This window comes from Chrysochloris asiatica, unplaced genomic scaffold (assembly GCF_000296735.1).
Source record: "Chrysochloris asiatica unplaced genomic scaffold, ChrAsi1.0 scaffold00018, whole genome shotgun sequence".
NCBI lineage: Eukaryota > Metazoa > Chordata > Mammalia > Afrosoricida > Chrysochloridae > Chrysochloris > Chrysochloris asiatica.
In genome coordinates, this window is record NW_006408536.1 from 9,215,911 (window position 1) to 9,225,772 (window position 9,862).

Consider the following 9,862-nt stretch of genomic DNA (forward strand, 5'->3'; position numbering starts at 1 on the left):
TTTTTTTGCTGAAAATGCAAAAATATAAATTTTCTACAAAATTAACTTTTTATATTCAAAACACTATTTCTAAGCTGCCTTCTCTTACCCGCCTTGTGTTAGTGAAAGCATATCCATACTTGCATACATCTTACAAATATCTAAGGCACACCCCCCTCCTTTTATGTATGGTTAGGGTTCTGTATTTTTAAGCTAGTGCACTCGCACACACGGTTTGCCATACTTGTTGAATTTTAGATGTAACATCTTTCCATGCATTAATATTTTTAGAAAGTTTAAATAACTGGAGTCCTCATTTCATATCAAAGTAGCCTATCTTCAGTCCATATTGACTCAGTAATATTTGAAGCCCTTATATTCCTGAAACATGTATGGATTTATGAAAACAAACACTTTATATTTTATTTTCACAAGTAAGCATTAGTGTTCTTTATCATGTTTGTCTTTTCCTTTTAAAAACATTCTTTGCAGTCTGTTTAATGTTGCCCTGTTTTTAGAGAGAATTGGAGTGGCATATGCCAAGTTCTGACCCTGCAGTGTGCAAGCACTTTTAAAGAGAATTTAGGTAATATTAAACTCCTAAATAAAGGCTCCCTTAAACATAAGTGCAACTCCCATTCTCTATGGCAAATAAGGCTGCTGCATTTGTTGATTGAATGGATAGTAGCAGCCCTTAAAACATTTCAGCTCAGTTTTGACTTAGAAATAAAGAATAGAATTATAATTCTACTAGTCATATTGTTTATTACAATATGTCTATTTTTATTACTAGTTTATTACAACTAGTCGACTTGTTTATTACAAAATATCCAGCAGCAGTAGAAATGAAAGCTTTCAATTTTTGTTTTATTTCCTGAAAGCTACTAGCTTGAAGGATAACCCCAAATTGAGAAGGGATCAATAATTGTTTAAACACAGTTACAAGTGTTTTAGGGTTAGCTGCACCTTTCACCTCTATAAATGCAAAGGGAAAAAAATATATAGTTGACAAAATTAAGAGAAACTAGAGAGTGGATCATTCAAATTGATGCCATTTTCTCAAGTAGTCTGTCTGCTACAGACTAGACTTATACTGGCAAAACTTGCCACGTCTTTGGATATTGGTGCAATATTGCAATGCCTTCTAATGGCTGTTGTATACATTTTCTAATTTCTTTTTTCTTTTTTTCTTGCTGCTACCATCACTGAACATAAAATGGAATCGTGAAGTCAAAGAAATGTGAAGAATTTCTGTTTTTAATTCAGTTAGACATACTATGAAGTATAAAACCAGATTTTAAAACTCCAAAATTGAAGGCATTTTGAACTTAACAAATCAGGTACATAAGTTGCTTTTGGAAAAAAAAAAAATTGACATTGGTTTTAGCTAATTATATAATTAATAATGTAAATTTTCACTAAGTAATCCTATCACTTAATTTCAGTTTCTATAAATGAAACGTGATAGTTGTTGTAATAGAAAGATTTGAAAACTAGAAATTATGTTAAGTATTTAATTCTTTTCTAATAATTGGTTTTGATTACTGTTTGTGTGCTGTTTTGCTTTAAAGAAAATAGCATCTTCATGATTTTCCTCTTTGATATATTTTGCTAGAAAAGACCGAAAGAGCTGTCAGACAGGGTACCCATATCAAAGGCTTTTTTTACATTTCAGTGGTGGTTCTCTTGTATTTGCTTAAATTTAACTTCAAGCCCTAGTTAGGATAAGATCTGGGCAAATAGTTGAATATTCTTGGTGTTCCATTTTAAAGACACAAGAAGAAGGTCAAAGTTCATTTTTTGTAAACTTGTGAAATCTTAACTTGAACTAACTCTGGGTTCAGCTTCACAGTAAGTCTTGTCTGACCTGATGTTAGCAGTAATCTGTTTTGAGCTTTAAGAATAGTTGCTATTTGCTTAGGTCCTGAATGTATGGGAAAATGCTTCTGTGTATCTGTAGTTCTAATTTAGGTTATTTTAAATCCACGACTAACTTACATTCCCTTTTAAAAATTATGGTTTAATTGTTGAAAGAGATTTATTTTTGTTATACTAAACTGTGGAAAATTTTTCATAGAATTTTTTTCAAGTTTATTTTTTGTGTGTGCTTTATTTGGAAGCATTTTTGTTTATATTCATTGTATGTGCTCAAAATAGTACTTAAAAAAATCAGTAGAGATTGGAAACTATACAGTATAACTGTTGTGATCTTTATGTGTGTTGATTTTCACTTTACATTTTAAATGCCAGACTTTACAAAAATAGCTGATTTTCATTAATAGCATCTAAATTAGAAATGTTTGTTCTCTTTCCTTCTATGTCTTTGATCTTTTAAGTTTTAAATTTAATCTACTTAAAACCTTGCACTACAACCTTTTCACAAAATACGAGTCTCACATTGAAGGTTTTGTATTGAAAGAAATACTACTGGTTTTTCAAAAGCAGAGCTAAATTACTAGAAATGTTAGTTTTTCTTGAGACAGCTTTCTCTGTGTCCTTGTTACTTCGCTTTATGTGAGTGTTAATGATAATAATTTGTGAAATATAGACTGAGCCCTTCACTAACCCTTTCTAAAGCAGCACCTTTGGACACCTCATTCTGGGAAGCCTGCTCGACACACAGTAGTGTGGGGAGAAGTAGTAAAAACGGAGAGCCCTGTCTTAATTACATAAACCTAAGCTTTAAAATATTTTTTAACAAATTATTTGAGCTGCATAATCTAAACATGTTAAACGTTCAGTGGGACTATTTTTGTATATGTATATGTGGTGTTAGGTCAGAACATTTCAGTTGATAATATAAATTGTTATTTCAGTTTATAAGCTATCAGAAAAGACTAGCTCTTTTGAGAATACATAATTTAAAGTTTTAGGCTGAAGTAAAACACAACATAGATAATAGTGTAAATTAGATATAATTGAGGGCTATGTGGCAATAAAACTGCTTCATGCCAGTTTTCTTGCTTGCCTATTAATTACAGTTTTAATTTTTTTGTACTCAACATTTTTAGGGATCATAAATTTGTTCAATTGGATTAGAATTGGTTTGGGAATAAATATCTTTTAAAAAGAGATTTATCTTAAAAATGGAAGTCCTTAAAGATTAGTTTATTGAGAGTTTATAAAGTCAGATATTCCATAGGCATAGATCCTTTCAGTATACCAGTATAACTTCAATATTACCCGAGTAACATTGAGCGAATGACTTCAATATTACCCAAGTAACATTGAGCGAATGCCATCATCAGGGTTGTTCCCCCTTAATATTCTTGGATTTTCCTTTTGCATCTTTGGGAACAAATTACGTTAAATACTTTATTAATCAGTATACCAGTAAGGGTTAGGTGTTTGCTTTTTGAAGGAATGTTCCAATGAAGTGATTGGAGAAGTTATTTTCTACCTAACTTATACATGCTCTCTTGGGCATACTTTGTCTATAGAAAAATATTTTGACCTTTTAGGTACATTTTGGGCCAGTAGTCAAATAATCCTAGGGCCGATATAAAAATCTTAGAATAATTTAAGGTTTGCCTTTTATACCTGTTTTGAAAGCCTTTACATTTTTGTCAGGTAATTTTTCCCAAGCCGTGGATATAATCTATTCAAACATGTTTATGCTATCCATTCTGTTTTTAAATTTAAAAAAAATGTTGAAAGTGTTTATGAAGAAAAGTTTAAATAAAATATTTTTAATCTTTAAAATATTCTTCTTTATCTCTTATTGACTGACTTGATATCTGATCCATTACTTTGAAAGTCTCTAATGACTCAATTAGCAGTGTACATTTTACATTCTTTCAGCAGGCCAGGAGGTGCCATGAAAATGTGATTGCTGTCACCGCTTTCAGCCACAGATTCACATGAGAGCACCAGAGTGAAATTATTTAAACTCTTACATGCAACAAAATTGTTATAATGATGTCAAGTAATTGAAATTCCACTCATACAGAGTTTTGCAGTATTGAAATACCGAACTGAAAGTAGGCATATACAAACCCAAAATTTTAAGTTTTGTGAGTTTTAGATTTCCTTTAGCATTTTTGGCTGATTGTTCTGAAAGGAATGCCTAAAATTAAGATATAGGCAGAAATGAATCTGCTGTATTGTGAGGCCTTGGATTTACATAGGCATATACCTTCTTTAAAATGGACTCCTAAGAAACCTCAGAGCGATTCCCAACTCCTAGATCCTGGCCTAAAACCATCTTTCCGGGCCTCATCTCTCACCAGTGATTCACACACACTGTTCCAAAAGCCACATCAAATTACTTGCCTTTCCTTCCTCTTCCTTGCTTGTCAAAATCCACTAATTTTGTAAAGCCCAACTCCTCCCCTCTTTGAAACCTGTGCTATCTCCCTCGCTGAATTAATTGCCTCTTGCACACTCATTTTTAGCTCTTTATTTCATTTCCTTTGCATAATAGGTGTGTATATATACCTCTTTCCCAACAACTAGGTTATAGACTTCTAGATAAAAGGGCCTTTTATATTTTTTGTACTCGTCTGGCATGATGTATTGCATGCATTGAGTTAAATGTTTATTGCAGCATAGAATAAGTTTCATATAAGTTACAGACAAAAGCTGTAGGCATTCAGAAGAGAGAGGTATTACAGTTCCTGGGATTTTTGTTTCTACTTTGGTCTCAGTGTACAAACTCCAAACACAATCTCATCTACACCTATGGCTTCACTTACAACTTTGTGATAGTTGTCAAATCTATTTCTTAGCCCAAGGTTCTAGCAGTCTCCTGAGCATCTCTCATGTTTGTTGGAATCTCAAACTAGGCAAGTGCAAGTTTGAATGTTTGTTAGCAAAAAACAACCACCTGGTTGTCCTGTATTCTTTGTATGTGGCTCTACTACGGCCAGTGATTATTGAAATCAGAAACCTGGAAATTGTTTAATAACATCTTAGTTCATCAAGTGTGGGTGATTTCAACTCTCAGCTACACGCTCCTCTCTCTTCTCTCCAGCCACACTGCCCAGTTCAGGCCCTCATCATTTTTGCTGGACTCCTTCTGGAGCTTGCTTTCTGATCCTCTACTTCCATAATCTGGTTCATACACTGCTGCCAGAGGGTAAATCTGATGCTGAGGTGCTGTGTTCGACAGCCTTTAATCATTTTCTTTCATCCTGAGAATAAAATCCAGACTCACTAGCATGCCACACAAGGTCCTTTATGTTATGTTCCCTTTGTGCCTATTCAACCTCAGACCGTATACTCTAGCTATGCAAGCTACTAGGAGTTGCATGTTTTTCAAGCTTCTGTGTCTTTGCCCATGCTTTCCCCTTTTTCCTTTCTGGCTGACTCTTGGCCTTCTAGAACCAGTCAGGGCATCATAGTCTCTGCCAAGTCTTTTTAATCCCTTGGTCTTTTTAATCACCTTGGTCTTGCCATAGATCTGTGGATACCCAGACTACACCACTACTGACACTGATTGTAATTGTCTCCATACCACTCTAAACTGTACTCCTCCTTGAGGGCAGTACAAGTGTCTTTATTTTCCAAGAGTCTGGTTTAATATCTGGCACATGGTAAGTCTGCTTTAATAAAAATTAAACAAATTTGGAAAGTTACCAATGATGAAGTACACTTGGTGAGGAGGGACAGCTGTACTGGGGGGTCTGATTGTGTCCATCAAAACTGAGCTCTCAGGGATTTCCCTCCATTTATACCACTAGTACTCCCATGTCTATAAGGTTGACACACACAGCTGTCAATTTTCAGAACACACTTTGTGAACTTCCCATAGTAATTCTGATTCAGGCTGACATTTTCAAATAAAACACATCAATGCTTTGCAGAACATTAATCCCATGAAATGCTCTGGGGGTAGGGGTGACTAGTGTTTAGTGATCACAATAATCTTGGAAAACATTGCACATTTTTCTTGCATACAGAATTTCAACAAATGGTATATTAAAGCATCTGAGAAGTCCTGCTGTTAAAAAACTGATTTTCCTTAGCTCAGTGTAAGCCAAGCTTATTTGACCACTGAGCTCTTTTTTTTCCCTTGAAACATTACTGCTCTTTGACAGTAATAATCCATGAATGCTCTTGAAAAAGTCAGACTAAGGAGTAAAACAAGCTTGTCAAACAAGCACAGAGGTTCACTAATCCAGGTTCTTTGGTGCACAAAACATTTTTTCCCTGCAGTTCTAGTTTCCAGGCTGAAGTTAGTGTGGGGATTTCACTTCTCAAGGAAGGTCTGTTCTCCCCACTGGTCCTCCACCCCTCAGGATAAGGACAAATTTGTGTAATTGATTTGTACCACTTGAATAATTTGTGGAACAAGACTACTAGAATGTCCAAGTAAGGAGTTTAGCAAGCCCTTTCCCTAAAAAGCAATGATAAAATTGAACAGACTCATCAAATATGTCAAGATTCTCCAAATTTATCATCAAAGGTATACAACAAGTTGAGAAGCATTTACTCAAAATCTACTGACCCTCAGAACAATGGGAGTGTGTGATGTCTTAGCCTGGGACTGCTCTTACTCCCAGCTCTGATAATTTTTACCAGGGCTGTCAGGGGGCTATTCCGGAATAAAGTGGGAAAATTCCATACCTAAGTTGCAATCAGGGAAAGCCAGCATTGCAACTAGCCCAAAGTTCCAGTACTGCTCTAGGTTAGCAATAGACTGGCAGACAGACCAGCCAGAAATAGATGGCACTCGACTGTATAGGGTTTCCGATGAGTGATTGGTGAGTTTGAACTGCTTACCTTGCGGTTAAAACTGACCTTATGGTTGAGTGTTTTATCCTACTGCATCACATCAGAACTCCAGACCTAGATAACCTATTCATCCCTGGAAGGCTGTTCATAAACAAGGCTAAGTGCACCTAAGGAGGAACCAAAGAGATCCTTAGCAAGCTTCTCCCTGGCTGAAAATGAGGCCTAGAGACAAGAAAAAACAGAATATATTTACCTAGTACCCAAATCTGGAATACGTTCCTTAAGCCTCACACATCTCATCAACGTGTGGAATCCTAAGTGGCTCAAGGTGTTTTAAGCACAACTGACATAAAAAACAGAATTTAAAAAAATGTACACGGGTGGGTGGTGGTGAGGATAGAATTCACAGAATTAATCCAGATAAACAAATGGGTACATAGATTAATACACTGGATGAACAAAGGAAGGTGAGTTGGACTACACACACACACACACACACATATATATATGTATGACAGGATATTTCTACATGTGGATATGTGTTGTAAATATATCTATAATACATACAGAGGAAAGTTAGGAAAACTTTTTAGTCATAACCAAATACGGAATGAGTCGGGCCTGGGACTCGGTACCATAGTCTCAGGACATCAAAGTCAATTTCTAACAGTCTCCAAAGACAATATAATGCATCCTACTTGGGCGAGTTTGAAGTTGTCAAGGACTTCATTCTTGGATCACGTATCAACAACACTCATGGAAGCAGCAGCCAAGAAATCAAACAACATATTGCATTAGGCAAATCTGCTGCACAAGATCTTTTTGAAGTGTTGAAGAGCAAAGATGTCAGCTTGAAGACTAAGGTGCATCTGATCCAAGCCAGGGTATTTTCAATAACCTCATTTGCATGCAAAAGCCAGACAGTGAATAAGGAAGACCATAGAAGAAATGATGCTTTTGAGTTATGGTGTTGGAGTAGAATACTGAAAGTGCCATGGGCTGCCAAAAAAACCAATAGATCTGTTTTGGAAGAAGTACAGCCAGAGCGCTACTTGGAGGCCAGGATGGCCAAACATTGTCTCATACTTCGGACATGTTGTCAGGAGGGACCAGTCGCTGGAGAAGGATATCATGTTTGGTAAGGTGGAGGGTCAAAGAAAAAGAGGAAGACCCCCAGCGAGATGGATTGGCAAAGTGGCAGCATCAATGGGCTCAAGTGTGGCAACAATTGTAAGGTTGGCCCAGGATCGGGCAGTGTTTCGTTCTGTTGTGCATAGGGTTGCTATGGGTTGGTACCGACTCGATGGCACCTAACAACAACTGGTGAGTAGTGACGGGTCTTAAAAGCTGTGAGTTGGCCATCTAAAGTGCAATTGCTGGTCGCTCCCTGTTCAGAAACAATTAGACCAAAGGACTAAGGACCATGAGTCAGACCAGAAGAACTGGATGGTACCTGGTTACCACTGCTTGTCACTCTGAAAGGGATTACAATAAGGAGGTCCTAGATAGAGTAGGAGGAAATTGTGGAACAAAATCCAAAATCCTAAGAGCAGGCTTACTGGTCTGATAGAGACTGGTGGAATCCCCGAGACTACGGCACTTAGACACAAATCAGGTCTGGAACTGAACTCACCCCAGTGGCTCCAGCTTTCAAGAAAACAATAGGTAAGTCTATTTGGTGAATACCACCACTAGGAAAGTATGCATTCCTTGAAATGATCAACCACACAAGATCAAAAGGGCAGCATTGGCCTGGGGTTAAAGCTCGGAAGGCAGGCAGGACAGGAAAGGACAAATAGAAAGGGTAAACATGGTGTAGTGGGAAGAGTGCTGTTACATGGTGGGGATTGCATTCAGTGTCAAAAGTCAAATTGTGTATGAATTGCTGAATGGAAAACCAATTTTCTTGGTAAATGTTCACCCAAATCACAAAAGTTAAATAAAAAACAACCCCAAACCATCAAGAATCACCACCCCTTGATGAGTAGGGGTGGAGTGGGGAGGGAATTGCTACAATTCATTATCAAGTTTTGAAAAATACATTTCGTTTTCAACAACAAAAAAGAATGAGATCTGTAAAGACAGGGAAGTTACCTATACACAAAGAGAATAGGTGAGAAATCAGTGTAATTGAGATCACAGTGTCCTGACAGCTTTGCATACTGTATTTTCATATAAATTTTATTGGAAACGGTTTCACAAGACATTAAAGTCTCTTCCAAACTAATATTATAATGATTGCGTTGTGGTCAAGTGCCATCAAGGCACTTCTTCTGACTCATAGTGACCCTGTGTAGAGTTTCTGAGGAGCAGCTGGTAAGTTTGAATCATTAACCTCACGTTTAGCAGTCAAGTGCTTATCCTACAGCACCACATCAGGACTCCTATTGTGAGGTATATTACATTTTTAAGTTATATGAGGGAACTTCAAAAAGTTGTGGATAAATTTCATTATTTTTAAATTCCATTTTCCATGAGCGTTTTGAAATACTTAATATTTCTTTAATGTTGCTGTGTGCTGTCAAGTCAGTTCTGACTCAGCGACCCTGTATAGGGTTTCCAAGTAGCATCTGGTGGATTTGAACTGCCAACCTTGTGGTTCGCAGTCTAGTGTTGATCCTACAGCGCCACACCAGAACTCTCTCTTTTTTTTTTTCTCTAGTTCTCTCTCTCTTTCTTTTTTTAAGGTTTTTATTGTGGATTGAGTGAAAGTTTACAGGGCATATCTTCAGTTATACATTCAACAAATCATATACCTTGCTTCATTACAATGTTACAATCCCCTCCAGGTACCATCAGTTAACAGTAGTTCTCTCTATCCACTTTAGCTTTTTAAAAAATACACAAACAAAAAAAACCACTCAGGTATATATAATAATTTATATTTCCAAAGGGCACTTTCTGCAAGTCTGCTCCTGGCCACCATGCCCCCATCTCTGCCTCCATCTCTAGTGCTGCTGCTTCTATGGATAAGGTCCCGCACTCTGCTTGTGCGTTCCTCTCTTGATGGTCCTAGGGTCCTCTGTTTCTGGACTGTAAGATCAACCAGTCCCCTTTTTTTGTTACAAAACTTCTACCTTTATAATTGTGACAGTCGCGATTAGTCATGATAACAATTATTCACTGTTGAATCTTACAAATCTTATCCCCATCTCTTTTCACTAGATCCATCCAGACAAGATGATAGCTATTCAGTGGGGACTCTTTC